This window comes from Barbatula barbatula (genome assembly GCF_947034865.1).
Source record: "Barbatula barbatula genome assembly, chromosome: 25".
In the NCBI taxonomy this organism is placed as follows: domain Eukaryota; kingdom Metazoa; phylum Chordata; class Actinopteri; order Cypriniformes; family Nemacheilidae; genus Barbatula; species Barbatula barbatula.
The window spans coordinates 14,562,857-14,579,161 of NC_136788.1; positions in this window are offsets into that span (position 1 = coordinate 14,562,857).

Below are 16,305 nucleotides of genomic sequence, written 5' to 3' on the forward strand. Positions count from 1 at the left end.
GCTGCGCGCCTCGCACACTCCAGGTATCCGGTGACTCAAAGAGTCGGTAAGTGCCCCTGTCAACGCACCGCGGTGAGGAACAAGAGATTAACTCTAATCCAATCCACCTCCCCCTTACTAACTCTCGCCCAGAAGAGCTGTGGTTTACGGGTCAACGCTGGAATCCTTGTAGGCTACTGAAAAGATGCGCTTAAACATGGTGACTATGGCTGGTGCTCTCTGTGGACAAAGCCTGTTCTCTCACGGTGCTGTGGTGGTTGCTTAGAAATGCTAAATTAATGAGGATGCCACTGTGGATGTGTGTAAGACGTCTCTGTTAGCGTTTGATGCGCGCTCTGGTGAGCACGGGGTCCCGCGCGTCTCCAAAGCAGAGGCACCTGTTTGTTTCATAGCGCGTTGCGCTGTTCGTCCTGAAGATGGTGTGGAAGAAGCGTTTCCCATCATGCTTTGTGAAAGTGCATCATTGCTCCACAGCCTGGCAATTGCTTTTGTGGCATAGACGTGAGGAAGCATACGTGGGAAGCTTCCACCCCCGTGAGCTGTTGTTTTTGTAAAAGCTTCATCCTAACGGTTCTAAATAATTTCGCAACCGCTCTTCGTTTTGTAGTCTGTTTGGTCGATGTGAATGTTTGCGTCCAGCGTCGTGAATTGCAGTCTTAAATCCAGCCATGTCGTCTTGCTTCACATGAAGAAAACCCTTTCATTTCTCAATTATTTCTCAAAGACAGCTTAACAATAACATGGAGAGCAATGGAAAAAAAGACCAATAAATCTCAGAAATGTCTCCAATTCGTTTCATTCGAGATCTCAACAATGTCACACATTTCTAAGCAATTTTAGGAGAAATATTTGAGACTAAGTTGAAGCTAAAATGAAACGACTGAGAAGTCTTTCAAATCTCCTGAGCTAAGACAGGGCAACCTCTGAGCAATAAAGTCCTCTGTGTCTCACTATAAAAACTGGCAACACATGAACGATTTGACTTGTTCAGATGAACTTGAACTCAAATTAATAGATGCAAATGCAGAATTTTTACATTTTCATATTGTGTAAATTCAAATGTTGTATCTAACATGAGTTAGCTCACAATGTAAAAATGAATGAACAATGAAAAACTGTATTTGTATTAACCAACATTAATAAATACTGTACAAAAATGTTGCCCTTTGTTTCTTCATGTGTGCTTTTGTGTTAACTCAAGTTGATGAATAAAAACCTATTGTGAAGTGTTACCAAAATGCAAAAGCTGTGAAACACATGAAATTGCAACACTTACTGTATGATGCATTTCTATTGCATTCACTGCTCCGTGTAATTGGAACATTTGTAGCATTATTATGTAACATTGAATTCTATCACATCACAGGCCCTACTATTTTACACTTGCACAACTATTTCTGGAACAGTTCCAATGTAGGCTATGTATTTTTAAATGCATCCAGGTACATTTTAACATCCCATTTTTTTACAGAACTCTGGGGTCACAATCTAAAGTAAGTGTTGAAAGCACTGCTAAAGCTTATTCTCATACCAAAATGTATCAAGCATTGAGACATCACATCGGGGACATCTATTTAGCTTAATATTCAGCTATTTACCTTTTCTAAAAAAATGTTTTTATTGTATATTAGAACAATTTATAAATAAATCAATTTGAGTATATATGCAGTTTTGAATTTTTCACCGTTTGTGTCCCAGTCTGTAAAAATCCAGCTAAAGTTTTTTTATTTACTGTTTTCTGAAATCATCCAACATCTAAAGAACATTGATATCTCTAATATTGGCCGTGTCAAAAATTGAAGTCACAGTGAAATTAATGGTTGGAATCAAACTTAAATGCATGTTACATCATAATTATATTATCTTATGGTTTCAAAGATTGCGTCACATTTTATTACTTATTTTGATACTGTTTTCTGAACACCATCAAATGCATTATCACTGTAAATATAGGCCTACGTGAACTATAAGAGACTCCTAATAATATTCTATTTAATTTATAGCTCACGTATACATTTATTTATACAATCTATGTAAACATTTGGCAGATGCCTTGATTTAAAATGACTTGCAGTACATTCAACAAATATTTTCGTTTTCGTAAATGTATGAGAATTCAACCCAGACTCCTGTCACAGCGAGTTCTACACCTGCTAAGTGTGACATATATCAAATAATCCATGTAAGAGACGTACTGTATTTTAATGACTTGAATTTCATAAGTATTACAATAAGAATCATTATATCAAAGGCCATGAATAATTTGAGCTCATGTGCCATTTGTGGTCCTGTCTGCGTCCCTGCTTACTTTTCCGTGTCCCATGTGTTTGTGTATGCTGATCACATGCTCGATCTGTCTGGACCCCACGCCCCAGTCAGGGCCCTGAGGTGGGGCAGACACCCTCAGACTTTGGGATATATGGGTACCACATTGTCCCAAGCATGTCTCTGCTCTCCTCCCTATCCAGACGTGTTCTAGTACTGTCTGGGTCAGCTTTCCCAGACAACCATCCTCCCTACAGGGGCTGAGAGAACCATGACCCCCTCTACCATGACTGCTCTCCAGACAGCGGGGGTCACAGGTCAAGATCAGCTGTCACTTTACCCCACAGCATGAGTCAATGTTGCATTAAGGCCGTGATTAAGAATGGAGGAATGTAGACACACATTCCTTGGGACATGTTGTCAGAGAATCCTACACACAAATAGTACTTAATTTATCTACAACAATAAAAGAATGTCAATGAAAACTATAGAACATTGTCATTTGAAAATTTATCTTTACAATTTCACGTTGATGTATAAAATTGTTTGTTTGTTTGGTCTATTAACACATGTGTGTACATAATTATTTAAACATATTCAAATAGATATTTGTACATGTGAATTGAACATTTTATTTTATTGTCTTTTAAAAGGCTGAAATGACAGCAGATTCTTCTGGTGGGACAGATGCCTTGGGTCTCAAGTTCAAGTCCAAAGTCCTTCATCCATCTGACAAACTTTTGTCCAACAGTCTTGAAGAAAGTGGTATGGAAATATACATTTAAGTTATTTGATATACACCACATACAAAAAAGAAATAGATGTATTCGTGTAAAAACCGCTGAAGTGGAATATGGTTGATGCGTTTGAGCTAAAACAAACAAACAAAAATCAAACTTTAGTAAATGTCAGATTTAGATAAATGTGAAAAAAATTATAAATGTGTTGTAAATTTTGGTTCAGTAACTTATTGAAAACTGTTCATCACATCACGTTCAATAATGTAGAGTATCTCTTTTAAAGTTATTCTTTTTTCTCTTTTCTTTTTTAGCAATACATTTTGACTTCTGTATGACAAAAATACAGTTTATGAACTGTGTGGCTATTTACATTTATATTTTAAAATATATTTCCATCACAAGGGTACGTTTGTTTGAGAAATGTATTTCATTTACGAAATGTTCGTTTTTTTTATTATATACACCGTTGCTGTTTTTTCTGTCCTCACGTACACTTCTCACGAAAGCTAAAGGAAAACAAGTATGCATAAAATAATCTACCTCTGCTTATAATAATGATATGTTTATTTGTGTATTCATATTAATAATAATGCCCAGAACAAAATGTGAATATAATCTAAATATTACGAAAAATAAATGAACATTCTGTAAAAACGTTGATAGTCATTGACTTGATAGTTCACACTTGTTTGCATCGTCGTTCGTTTCTGTTAATTAGCATATTAAATCTTTGAGTTTAGTCTTGATGGCAGACAATAGATGCAAACAAACTTTCCCAATTCTTTTTATAAACAAAACACACACATTTGGACTATTTTAAGTTATTTTTCCTTGTTTAGCAACTTGAATAGATTATTTGTCACGAATTCTAAATGATTTCAATGTTGTTATTTTTTATAATAAACCTATTTTTATGTTGCACTTTGTTATTTCAAATTATTACAATGTGTCACAATGTGCCTAACAGTGTTTTGAACTTTTTGAACCTTTTCAAATATACCTGGTGTTACCAGTAGTTTCTTTAAAATTTTAACACGACAGTAAAATTTTGTACAGTGAATGTATGTGAATTACCCACAATTATTTACGTCCTGTTGCGTTTGTTTGTATAAGCTGTTTATCTCACGCCCTTTAAACCCTATTTTATAAAACTACGAAAATCGGTAAATAAATAAACAAACAAACACATCAAAGCACTGACCTGCAGTCAGTTCTGTTAATTAAGAAATTTGCCTTCGGATTCGGCGAACGCTCGGTCACATCATTACAAGAGCAGCGCACAAAAGCGCCTCGCGTCCTTGCGCTCCGATTGGTCAGTCCCCCGCACGGCGAGCGCCCGCGCCCGCGATTGGTCGGTCTCGCAATGACGTCACTGCAGGAGAGAACATACTGGGCAGGAAGCTGAGGACTGGTACCAAAGCTGCGCGAGCAGGACGAGAGGACGCGCGTCAGCATCACCAGCATCAGCATCATAATTGATCTAATCGATGGTGGTTTGGAGAGTTTGCCACCTGTTGTAAATGATTAAGGAAGCTCGGATCCTGAAACGGTAGAGCGCGTTATTTTAAGACAGAAATGAGAATAAAGGAGCAAAGAAGACGTTGTGGATTACAGACATGCTGCATGTTGCAATGCATCGGTACATTTCACGCGTTCCATGTGCAACGCGTGAGAACACCGATGGTGATTCCATTATGCGCGGAGGGCATCAAGAGGTATGATTTACACTCTTACATAACTATTAATATGAAATGTGCTTTATTTTCAGGACAGTCTATTAGAAGCTATACAGAGACAAATACATGAAGATGTATTTTAAATCCAGTTTATACAGTTGACCTATACGAATGACCCAGCATACGAATTTTGTATATATCATGTCAAAGTGTATTTACAAATAAATCTTATATTCGTCCAGGAAAAGGGCAGCAACCCAATGGGTGTCGTTTATGCTTGACCGTTCAGCCAATGCAATATAACCATCACGTGCCTTTTCGTTTAGACGAAACTCAACTTATGTAAGTTTAGTCCCACATCTTGGCAATATCTTATATATTAGGTCATATTGTGTAGCAGAACAGAAGTCGAAGATCGTGTATACAACAGTTAGGTACAAGCACATTTTCAGTTTGAACGTAAATAATAAGTTTGCTTTGGGCATTAAAATATTCTCGATGAAACTCTGTTAATGTTTTACACGGTTAAAGGTTTCACAGAGGTTTAGGCTGCAGATCATAAGATTGGGCCATTTTTACATTCCCAAAACTTAAATACAGTGTTAAATGATGCAATCTAATATTTAACGGTGAGATACCGTGTCAAATAGATTGTGCAGGTTTTGTCTGTTTTTGCACATGTTTAAAATGTGAAAGATTGTGTGTAGTTTAATATAACTTTTTTCATCGAGGAACAGTGGATTATTTTAGAAACGTTATTTAGTTTTTATATTATATAAAGTTTTGTGTATTGTGCTTTACAGGAGTTGCCATTTGGCCGGAATAAAATGCGTCTTTGTTGATAAATTTGTGATTTGGCCAGCAAAAACACGAAATGCCTTTTAAGTAAAATTATCATTTTGCGAAAAACATATCCATTTTGAATTAATAATAATACGTTTTCATCTTTCATTTTGTACATTTTAGTTTAGTAAAATACACTATGTAAATTATATTTTCCTCTTTCTGCGAGGAAATACCAGTGACAGGTTAGAATGCAGATAAGGAAAAAAATGGAAAAAAAAATTCTCGTGTTTGCATTTAATTTTTAAGTAAATAATACAGTTCTTTTCTTTTGTGCTTTTAAATTGTATAATTTATATAATATGTTTTTTTTAATTTGTTTTATAGATGTGCTACTGCAGTCATCAGCATCAAGATCGTCACCTGGGCCCAAAGCCTCTTTCAGAGGGTTGGTTTCTGTCTTTGGTTATCTAGCTGTATGAGTTATAACACTTTTCATAAAGCTAGATAACCGAAAGTAGAAATAATTCTCAAAAAACTGTAAACGGGGGTGAGACTAGAGAGTGCCTCAGGTAATTCCTTTGTTCATTTGTTTATGCATTTTTATACTTTCATTAAAAAGAAGTCATAAAGAATATACTAATGAAAATCAGTATTGTAAACATCCCTATAATCTTAAACCCATCTGCACATAACATTGCAGTACTTAATCTTTCTCCTGAATTACTTTAGCATAATATGCATTTATAATGATACTTGACTGGTTTATTTACAAAATATGCATTGATTTAAAATCTCGTGACATGTTTTTCCATTTAAAAAGAATCATGACTATATCTAGTAAAAGAGATTAGATTTTGGCGGGTGAGATGCTCACCAATTCACCAAACAAAAGAGGTACTCGAGGGCTATTTGTTGGGGTCTCTACCCTAAAGGGAGGCCTTAGGGTTGTCCTGTAGTCCCATTTAGACCCTTTGTGCTGGATTTCCCCCTCTGAAAGACAGAAACAATGCTGGCAGTACAAACACTTATTCAACATGTGTGTACACACGCAGGGGGAGCAGCCTATCATTGCACAAAACCAGCGCTTCCCTAAATGAAGATGCATTTATTAATTCTTTTGGAAAACCTCTGAACAGAGCAGAACTCTATTGGGGCGGTTAATGATACACTGTGCTGGCTAATTGGTTGGATTCAGTGAAGTATGTTTCTAAAGGCCGGTGAGGATGTTCCCATGTATTGCTGGAGTTTTTTCTGTGTTTGCCCTTAAAATGGAGGCTATTCACTGGTTCTTTATAAGCATGCATGCACATGTTTAAAAATGCAAATTGACAGATTATTTTAAATAAACCAAATAAACCCTCTCACGATCTTAAATAGATTTTAAATCCACCCCCATCCTCCACACTAACCCAAGCATTTTAATTGATGCGTGAATATCGAAAACACAAGAATGAAGAACTAAAATATAATCCCATCCTGAGCAACCATCATGAAACAAACCAAGAGACGGTTGCCATGGCATCCGCTTGGCAATAATAACAGAGTATTTTTAATCCCCCTTATTCATGTATCCCATACTCACCCCTTCTTCCATCTTGCGATATACAGAGAGATCCTCAAAATGGCACAATAAAGAAATGGCACAACCATGCGAGAGAGAGGAAGACTTTGAAAGAGCAAGAGATGCTTAGAGGAACGTGGCATATTTCCTTCTCCACCTTCCGAGAAACCCCCAGTGCCATCTGGGTCCCCGTGGGGCTGGGGCGAACCCATGCCAGTGCCAGCGGCGTGGCAAACCTTGTCAGCATCCTGGCGCCAACACAGACTGCTGAGGGAGGCCATCTTGACAGAGATCTTTCAGGAGAAGCTAAGATGGCTGGGCTGACACATGTGAGGTGAGTTGCATCATGGTCTTTTTTGTGTGCGTGTGTTTATGGGGGATATTACGGCTCCTTTAATTTGCTTCTCTTGCTTGTAGCCTATCTGCTCTCACTACACTAATTAGCGAAAGGGTTTTGAAGGGGGCTTGGCGAGGAGGGGGTGGGCGCGGAAAATAAATGAACTGTAGCGGCGACTGCTATTTTCCTTTGTTAATGCTGCAGTGCGCCCTTATATGTTCAGAGATCTCGGATCATTCGTTAAGGGCTAAATTCGATTAGATTAGAAATACGATTGATGAACCTAAAAATGACTAAAAATGTCAAAAAGCTGAAGATCTTTAATAGCAATAAAGCAATAAAAGATACGTCTATAAAAGAAAGATAAACTACTAGGTGCACTTAGAATATTTTAGGTGTATTATTTTGTGAAGATATATCACATTTTTAGTTTACTATAAAATCATTATCCTCAGAAGAGGTGATGGATTTTACTTTTGCACTTGTAAACTATTATACACACGTGTTATTGTTGGTACCCTAACAGCATTGCACACAAACAGAAGTTTTCTTCTTTATGGGCTTATTTACAATTCAAATCTCTTACTTAAAGCAAATAGCTGAGAACGGATAATGTGGGAAGAAAATAAGGAAACTAGGGCTGATAATGAGAGGCTTAAATCTCTTGACACAGTGACTAGTAGCAGACCGTTGGGTTTGAAGACACAGAGTCCATGTACATCTTCTCATGGGTGTTGAACTCACCATATAAGACTTATTTCAAACACACAAAAAACAAACCTAACAAAAATAATACGTTGCAGTTTAAGTGATTGAATAACTCAATAAAAGAAATCGCTTGTATATGTATTGCATGATAAATGCATATAAAAATTTATATATTTCAAGTTCCTTTGAATAGCACCATCTATTTGCTCTTAAATAATGGATTATCACACTTCGTAAAAGTGTGTCAAATTTAAACATAAATTTGAACAGTATTGATATTAGTTAAATGCACTAAATGCTGGAAATACTGTGAAAATGAGAATATATGTTCTTGGACATGAATGAATTTGGCACACCACAAGACCATTTAAAATACTTTTTAAGAAACGAAAATAATGAAAGCGAAAATGAAAAAGAAATGATCCAATATTTAAAGGGACAGTTTCAACCTTCTGTCATCATTTACTCGTCCTCTTGTAATTTCAAACTTATATGGTTTACTTTCTTCTGCATAATACACAAATTGAGAACATGTTAACGGAACAACAGCAGCCAGTACCCATCGACTTTGCATTGGTTTTGTGTCCATACAAGAGAAGTGAATGGGCACCACTGTTGTTCGGTTACCAACATTCGTGGAAATATCTTCTTTTGTATTCTGCAAATGAAAGAAAGTCACACAGGTGTGAAATGGCAACCATTTTCAATTTTCATTTTTTGGTGAACTATCTTTTTAAAGAAGCCTTTAGCATTCACATCGTATCTATATTCACTTTCCCTTATATATTCATATACATGTCTTGTTCAAAAATGCTTATAGACATATTATGCATCAGCGAAATTCAATCGTGAAAGTCACATTATTGTGGCTTGATGTTGCTCTCTGCCTTTCACACAGAAACCGTGCAATTTTTCAAAAAGCATGAATCACCCCCTCACCCTCAAGGCCCTGGCAAAACGGCAGGCCTTCCCCTGCCGATCTGGCTTGAGGTTTTATGAAACGCTGAGAGAGGGCGAGGCTGGTACGAGGGCCGCCGTGGGGCCAGGCCAGGCCGGCAGCTGCAGCGCGCGCGCTTTTAATGAACAGAACGTGGTGTCGGCCATTAATATTCTGCCCAGCTCGCGGCCGGTCCCTCTCACTCAATGGAGGCCCCCTCCTTTATAAAGAGCTCCGCTTTCCCACCATTGTCAGGGGCGCTGCTCCTGCATCACCACCAGAGAGGGGGCAGGGTGGGAAACGGCGATGCAGACCAGACACCACCAGATGCCAAAGACACAAGACGGTTATGCAGATCGCAGGGCCTTTGTGAGGCAGAGTGTGTGTTTGTGTGTACAGGGGTGTGTATGTTTACAGACGGAGGCGACAGGCCACCTGATCGTCTTAATGAGTCTGCGTGTAGTTAATACGTGTCTGAGAGAGATGCAGATGTCAACGTGAAATATATTTTGTGTTACAGGATGCACTAAGCGCCGCAATGTAGCTGTGTTACGTGTGCATCTAATTTTCAAATAAGAAAATACATACCGAATACAGTAAATGGGCAAATAGACTGTAAATGGTGTGACGGGAAAAATGTAAATGCAAAAAAAACTAAGAATGAAGATGAATCTCTTGTATGCTATAAGATGAACTATAAATATGAATAATACCCATACAAATGCCTAACTTTGTTTGCACTGCAATCTGAATAGACTTCACAAAATCATCCATTGCTTTGAGAAGAAAATGTTCTGCATCTACAGTACAGAACTACAGTTTTCGGATGCATTTATTAGATCGCTAACATACACGGCTATATAGGTTAGCAATTTACCTCACCACAACACCGATGAAGGTCATATGACGTCAGATAAGATTCAAGTAGACGCGTGACGTGGAACCATGTTTAGTTTTACGTTCATCAGATTGTTCTGAGCTTCTGTCAAATACAGGTGGTAAAGATTTTTTCTGTGCTTTTGGGTTCTGTAATTGGGCGTCTGTGCAGAAGGGCATCAAAAGAATCGAGAATTGAGGAGAGGGCAAATATGCCCTGTAGCTCATTCTGGTTGGATTTAGACTTCAATTGCTTTAATATCCTTTAAATAAGTTGATTTGACCTCATTAAAACACAGGAGGATCATATTATTAGAAAGGAAATAAAGCAGGATACGTTTCAGAAATGCCCATCAGAGAACCAAACTCGAGACCCAAAACTGCGCCTGACTCGACTTGGTCTCGTAAACAATTGTTTTTGAGACGGCTCAGACTTCCATATATTTTAGCAACGGTTCAACTAATTCAAGAAAAACGACACAAAAGATGTTTGAAATCATTGCTTCGACAAGATGGCATAACCTTTGCATTACGGTTTAAACAATTCACTGTGCGTGTAAAATAGTTGAATTTATCAACTTCATTATTCGTTTAAGAAATAAAAAGAACAGAATGTCAGCATGCCAGAGATCATTGCATTTTGTTTCAAATCTGATTTCAAGTCTCAAAAGGATAAATTAATATTCCAGTTCTATAATCTAATAATTGAAGGTCTATCTACAGCATCTGTTGATGTTGTCACCGAAAGAAAAAATGGTCTTGTGCCTCAGTCTGTGAAAACAAACATTGTGCCGATGGGCAATTATGTCTTTCTGTAAGTCTACGGTGAACAAGTGCATTTCCATACACATTTTGTTTGTTTTTGCAAACTTATTTACAAGGCCAAATTATATTGGGTGGTGAAAGACAGCATGCTGTCTTGCATTTAACTTTGTCAAATATATAACCAATCCTTCATGTGCCATTCGGAGTCTTTAATAACATCCAATGTAGGTCAAACTTAATCTTGGTCTCTTAATGCAACTTCCGCCAGGAAGTAATCTATGACAAAGCCAAGCTTTTAAAGACATCTTAAATTACAATGGATATTTCTCAATCCGCACGGCCTGACGGGGTCCTCAAACTGAGCATCTACAGTCCCAGAGACAAAACACACTGTTTAATATACAGTACAACAAACTGTTGATCTTCAACACGGCATCTGACCTGATTCTGTATGGGCGTTTGGTGGGGGGATAATTCAGTTGTCCAGAGTCTTTAGGGACAGGGTCTAGCAAAAGCTCACGATCTTTAGAAGTATGTTGGTTTGTTTATGATCAAATAAGCATCAATTAGACGAGTGTTGAAAAGGATGTTTATAGTTTATTTATTAGGCTGCTCATTAGCTGATGCAAAGCATCTGCAACCCTTTAGAATTCTGAGTTTAATTGAGCCTCCGTGGTGAAAAACAAGCCGAAGCTGATGAAGTTGTGGATGATGTAGGAAAAGAAAAGCATGTTTGGGAGCCAAACTAGGACCCAACACCTAATGTGCTGCTGTGGCACAAGGGGGCACATGTGAAATAGAAAGCCACGGGCTGTAGATAAATCTTTGGATAAAAGCGTCAGCCAAATGCACGAAGGTCCTTATGTGCATCACTGTGTGAGAAAGTCAAGTTTAAGTTCACAGATGTCTAGACAAGGTCCGTTCTATACCTCCTCTATTCCCCTCTTCTTTGCATTCGACGAGGGGGGCTGTTGCCCTTTGACCTGGGAGCAAGTTGCTATGGAACGGAGGCGAGAGGGCTCAGTAATGTGCCTGTGAAAGACGGTGCTGTCAGGACTGTCTGATGATGTGCCCCCTCCCCGCCTCCGACCGCAGCTGGGCACAGTCCCGGAGCCTGGGAATCTTCCAGCTCCGGATTCATCAGACATCTCCGCGCCAGCTCAGACCTACTCCACCCCCCACCGAGACGTGCCCCCACCCATCACTCTAGTCTAGCCGTACCCGCACCCCACCATCTGCGGGTCTGCGGTCTCACCGCAAGCCCAAGTTCAAATCTAGTATCCCATAATGCACCTGGCAGCCATAAGCATGATGTGCGTTATTGGCTTTCCTTGTAATTGTGACCTAATGCGAGTGTGTAGTGTATCACGAGCCTGGTTACACTCGAGTTATTGCACTGTAGGTTATAAATGAAAATGTCCGTATGGATCTGTGCCAAGTGCAACCGACGTTGGTTGGCAGTCTCGTAATTGGTTGCCTGTGCTTTGGCACCGAAGGTGTTTGTTGGAGACGGAAACAGAATTACTGTGTGTAAGAATGTGTGTGTGAGAAATCAAGGGTGCGTATGCGTGCGATCGCCGGCCGGGAGGAGGCTATAATAAAAGGCTTCATTTACATAAGCTGCATGGAGCCCGAAGAGGGTGTTCAGAGGAAAACAACAAAAAGAAAAAGCACAAATCCTACGTTGTGCGGACAGAAAGAGAAAGAGCGGGTTTGCGTAGGGGAGAGGGTGGAAATTACCGGAGAAAGACATGAAGCTGTGGCGTTGAATAGAGGCAGGAACCTCCATGCATAATATTTAAAAACTGTGACAGAGCTGTAACACTGTTTACAAAGCCCATTGAAGAAGAGAGAAAGAGATTGATTACGGATCATTTATTTCGCTTTTGATGAGTGCGAAACACATGGAAATATTAAAATGATATCATCATCGCTCTGCGGCCTCTGTAACTCTCTGTGTGGAGCTGTAATGAATTGTGTTATGAGAGGAAGGTACAATGACAATGTTTTACTTTGATAATTTGCCTAATTTACTCATAATGTCCACACAGTTAAAAAAAAGTCCCCCACTCTTTGGGAAAGCAGCTGTTGCAGATGAACCTCGTGCTAATGTGCTGATGCGTTTGTCTTTTACAGAATGGAAAGTGGCCTGCACTGGGATTTCCTCGTGGGATGAAATGAATGAAAATCAACTGTAGTTAGACCTGGAGGAACAAAGGAAAAAAGTTTGAGAGGAATATAGAACCATGTTTGTGATGGTGTGTGTGTGTGTGTGTGTGTGTGTGTGTGTGAGAGAGAGAGAGAGAGAGAGAGAGAGAGAGAGAGACAAGATTATTTCTTGCAAACAAAAAAAAATTTTTTTTATTGCTTTTTAGTTTAGATGAACAATGTCATAGTATTTAAACTTCTCTACGCTTATATACAGTATGGACATGGAATGTAATGCAATGTGTGTTCACTGATTTTACCAGAATTTTGTTACTATTTAATTTGTGCATTATTTTATCTGCTTGTCCAAATTTTTTTGAGTTATTCTTTCCTCCCCCTTGTGATCATGTTCATGCTGTGTATGTAAATAAAAATATTTATTATATTGTATTGTTCTGGCATTTAAAAATCTGTTGGGTTTAGAAATAAAAACATCAAAGGTATTTTTTTAAAGATGATTTTTTTTGTTCAATTTCTATGACATGAATTCTATAAACTATAGAAAACGTTTGTATAATCGTGTGGGGACCTTGGACATCAAATCTACAAACGCTCATGTCCTTTTTTTTACTTGACAATACAACATTTTGTTTAAAATATTGTAAGAGAACAAATACACTGCACATAATTTATACATGTATTTTCTATTAAAAAACGAATTATTTGAAGAAATTAATTAAGGCACAAACACTGAGAAATAGCTCACTGCATTTTGACACAAGAACTGTAAAATTGGGTTATTCTAATTTACTAAATGGGATGTCTCTGATTTTCTACACTATATTCCTAATACAACATAGAAAACAAACCACGCGAAAGACATGCATGTCCAGTTTATTTTTATATTAGGTAACCACACGGTCTCAAGCAAATGCGAAATGCGAAATTCTCTAGTGCCCTTGGAGACGGCTACTATAAAGTGTTAATTAGCCATTGAATAGAGGAGATGTGACGAGCATGCTGGGAATCCCAATTGCGAATTACCCCAGTTTTACTATGGTCAAGGATAGTCGCATATTGCGTATGAATCAAACCTTCGACATTGGTCGGATCCCGAGCGACGTCATTACAATTTACTTAATATTCCAGAAACAAACCATCATCACAGTTGGTATGTTACCAAGCAACGTCAACGAGTCCTTGTTAATATTCAAGAATTGCGTTTTCCAATAGTAGGATTCGTTATTCGGTATCCTGTAAGGGATTTTGATAGACACGCTTTAATAAAATGTGCTGGGTTAGCTATAATGCCAACCAATTCAATATGGAAATGATGTAGACATATTAAACACGGTCAAATAAATATAAATCAAAATTCTAATCTAGTTGATCTTCAAAATCTATCAAATAGATCAAATAATCAAATTTGGTGTCATTTAAGGAAGATTGGTCATTGTGCCAGATTCCAGTCGGAATACTAGGCTATAGAAAAAATACAACATAGAAATATATTGTATACTTTAGTCAGTTTCAAACATAACAGATAAAATGAAATGGCTATTAGCCTATTTAATCCAAACAATTCAGCAATATAAGAACAATAGGAGATGTAGTCTGTTATTTAATTTACAATTTAAATTGATACATTTATAATTTACCAAATCACATTTAAATAAAGATATGAAACCGGTAACAAATGATATATAACATAGGAAAAATTTCAATTTCACAATGATTACGTTTTTCTTTAGTTTCTTTAGTTTACATATTTCAATGAAATTTAATTCGTGAACTAACTACATTTTTGAGCTATTTTGAAAACCTTGTGTTTACTGTAAACGAATCTGGGTTCACGTGTATGTCAAACTTTAGATCCTTTACCGGTAATGAACTTGATTTCTTTAGTCCAAACTAACACTTGATGGAGATGGACGGGGACCGACTGGTCGCTCCCTGGAGTACTATAAACCCGACAGGGGTCAAAGTTCAGAGTGACAGGTCAAGAACTGCTAATTGAGTGGCTATTTCCTCTTTCTCCCCAGTGACCAGCCAGGAGAGATTACACCGGGGTCATTTATACAGGTGGAGACAATTATGAGGTAACAATTATAGGAAAATTTAGAATTATTTAATCGAATCGAATATCAGAAATAATTCTGCGTAATGCATAATGTGCGTGATAGAGAGAGAGAGAGAGAGAGAGAGAGAGAGAGAGAGAGAGATAGATGGATGGATAGATAGATAGATAGATAGAGAGAGAGAGAGAGAGAGAGAGAGAGAGAGAGAGAGAGAGAGAGATAGATGGATGGATAGATAGATAGATAGATAGAGAGAGAGAGAGAGAGAGAGAGAGAGAGAGAGAGAGAGAGAGAGAAGAAAAAGAGAAAAAAGGAATGAATGTAGGAATGGAAGAATGAAGGAATCCCCTCCAGACCATCATTTTCATTGAACTACTATTGTATCAACTTTATTAGCTGAAAGTCAACAGAATTTATTTCTTTCACTTTCAGGATTTTGTCTGTAGCAGGATATATACAACACGTTTGCATACCAATAGCCCTGGAGCCTGTGAACCCCGCCGACCCCTTGACCTCCTATCCTCGAACATGAATAGCATCACTGAAGGCCGGGACAGGCCTTTCAGCCACCAGAGTCGTGCCTAAGCTCCTAAACATGATGATTTAATGTATCCTCACCTCCCTGGGTTCCTTTCGCCCAGACAAACAGAAGTTTGTTTAAGACACAACCCCCTCTAAAGACGTGCATTCATATCTCCTTCTTTCTTTCTCTCTCAGTTACACACACATACAAACTTCCCTCCCTTCTTTTCTCCGAGCTGCGCACTTGGCAAAATTAAGGGTCTGATCTAACAAGGGCTCTTTCATTCACTGAGAAAAGCTGTTTCTTTTCAGCTGCCTTCTAGGGGTGCACAGACGAGGTGTCAGAAATGGTCTTTTGAATATAAAAATATATTATACAGCTGCACAGGCCATTCCAGTTCTTGGGGGCATTAACTTGCTTAATAATGAAGTGAGGTTTATTATAATTACAATGAACAGAGGGACCTCACCTCTGAAGCCACATAGAGACTCGTATTTTAAAGGAGGATTCAATGCTTTAACTTCTAGAATCTAACAACAGTTTTTAAAGAGACATCGGATGACTTCATTAAGCTCGTTCTTAAGTTGTTGTTTTTTAGGATGCTCAAGGTACAGTGCCTGAAAAAAAAACGTTTTTAACATTTGTAAAAATTTGAGATTTATTTAACAAACAGATTTTACAGATTTACACTTTTATGTTTTTACAATATACTAAAATGTAAAGGAAGTTTTTTTTCTGTGTAGATAATACACACAGGCCTACACATAAACAGTTTCAAATTAGGACCACGAAATAAAATGTGACTAAAATTGGCATTAGAATAGCTTGCATATTTTCATATCAAATCATAAAAATAAACACGAACGTGTAATCTTTAAACAGAAAACGATCAATTTAACTCTTTC